This window comes from Gavialis gangeticus, unplaced genomic scaffold, assembly GCF_001723915.1.
Source record: "Gavialis gangeticus isolate Ggan-Ray unplaced genomic scaffold, GavGan_comp1, whole genome shotgun sequence".
Taxonomy (NCBI): Eukaryota; Metazoa; Chordata; order Crocodylia; family Gavialidae; genus Gavialis; species Gavialis gangeticus.
The window spans coordinates 2,136,060-2,138,016 of record NW_017728960.1 but is presented as its reverse complement, the minus strand read 5'-3'; the positions used below and the strand labels follow the sequence as shown (position 1 = coordinate 2,138,016).

General features: G+C 64.4%; 1 protein-coding gene across 3 annotated transcripts in view; it reads right to left on the bottom strand.

Moving 5' to 3' along the window:
* S100A6 (S100 calcium binding protein A6) overlaps positions 1 to 1,957 on the bottom strand; it is an 18,678-nt gene that overhangs the window by 13,920 nt on the left and 2,801 nt on the right. The window contains exon 2 of one of the 3 annotated variants that reach the window (XM_019523767.1): positions 1,157 to 1,159. The exons of 1 other annotated variant lie outside the window; for it this stretch is intronic. The gene's annotated coding sequence lies outside the window, so the exon portion shown is untranslated. Of the gene's footprint in view, positions 1 to 891; positions 895 to 1,156; positions 1,160 to 1,957 lie in introns of all 3 variants that reach the window. One more of the 3 variants, XM_019523692.1, reaches the window with a different exon arrangement.

Sequence of the window (1,957 nt, the reverse complement as noted above, 5' to 3'; positions counted from 1 at the left end):
AGGGAAAGAGTTGGCTCCAGGCCTGATTACCCTGGGCACTGGGCTTGGTTGGCATGGAGCTGGCTGCTAAGCTAGCCCAGAGCCAGGACCCTGCACAGCTCACCATGCAAAGCCTCTGCTGCCAGGGAGAGAAGAGGCCTGGACCCTACTTGAGATAGGAGGCCCTCACCCATCCCAGACATGGGTGCCAGATGCTGGAGCATCTTGGGGGTGCCAGGCTCTGCACCCCGACCCCCCTGCTCCAAGAAGGAGAGTGCAGAGCACTCCCAGCTGCCACGGCCCTGGGAAGGGACCCAGGACCCGTAGGGCAGGGCAGGGCAGGCCAGACTCTCTCCCCCAGTCACACCTGGGCCTGGCTTGGTCTTAATGGGTTCAGCCTGTGCAGAGGAGATGGCAAGCCCTGCTGCCTCCTGGAACAGCCCCGCTCAGCCCCGCGCAGGCTGTGACTCACATGGAGCTGAGGAGGGAGATTTCGGGGTGGGGGAAAGTGGGAAATTTCCGGCTGGAAGAGAGTGGGAGGAGGGCGCGGAGCTGGGCCAAGGCCTTGTGGGTGCAGGGATGTGAGCTGCGAGGGCTCGGGGGTTGCTCAGAGGCAAAAAGGACCAGACCCCCGACCTCCCTGGGAGGGGTCTGGGGGCACACAGCTGCGAAGGCAGTGTCCAGCACCGTGCCGTGGGGCTGGGGTCAGTGTCACCACCTCCCAGCTGGGGACCCCAGGTCCCGGCAGTAGTGCTGGTGGGCCGTGGGGATCCTGCTGTGTGCTAGCTCGAGGGTCCCCATCCCCCAGCTCACCTATGCAAGGGTCCTACCAGGTCACACCCTGCACAGCTGGAGGGGGCTCTGCACAGCTGGCTCCAGCCGGGCAGGTCCCAACACCCCCCAGCCAGCTACAAACTCTGACACGCAATTAAATAAAAGCTGTGTGGGGGGGATGCCGCCATGCAGAAGTGAAGCGAGCGGCAGGGCCGGGGTGGTGGGGAGCAAGCAGCTGCTTCTCACTGCACAGCCAGGACTGTGGAGACCTGAATGTCGGTGCAAGTGCAGCCCCATTCTGCCTGGGGACCATGGCTCAGCCCACCCTGTGCCCCAGTGCACGAGGCCCCAGGAGCAAGCCTGGTCTCATCCAGCTAGCAGCACCGAGGACGCGCCTTCCCACATCCTGCCAGAGTGGGGGGGCAGCGGTGGCAGGTTGCAGCACAATGGGGCAGGGGTCCAAGCCCCTGGGGCTGCCCAAGGGGGGTCTCTCCAAGCCCCTAGTAGCTCCAGGGGTCCTCATTGCCAGCCCCTTCTCGAACAGCCCAGAGCTGCCCAGAGCTGCCCAGAGCTGGGCCATGGCCACCTGCCCATGTCAGGGTACCTGGCGGCATGGGGGCAGGGGGTACTGGTGCAGAGCATGGGGTGGGAGAACAGCCCATGAGCGCAGCACCAGGGCCTCAGAGCCACCACGGTCATGGCAGGACAGCACAGACAGCGCTCGGCTAGGCCTGGGGACCCGGGCACCCAGTAGCAATATGCGCCACGTTCACCTGCTTCTGAACCCGAGTCCACATGGGCAGCTCTCCATCCGCACTGCAGGCCCTGCCCACCCGTTCCCAGGATCCAAGCACCCGGAACCAGTTTGGCAAGCAGGGCTGCACAGCTCTGAACCTGGGCAAGGCGTGATTGTTTGCTCCTGTCCTGTTTGCACTGGCAGGGACCAGATCAGCTGTTTGATTAGGGGGCAGAGCCCAGATGGCTCCCAGGGCCGAGGGATGAACCCAGGTTGCTGGGTTGGGAGAATGATCAGAGCTGGTGCAAGAGTGCCCCAGGCCCCGAGTCTGGGCCGGGAGGATCGCTCCTGCCCTGCAGCAACCCCAGAGATGGGATGGGAGCAGGTTTGCATCTCCATTTCCCAGGGAAGCTGTGGGATTTGCCCCCCACTCTGCCACAAGCAGACTTAGGTTGCCAGTGCCCCCCC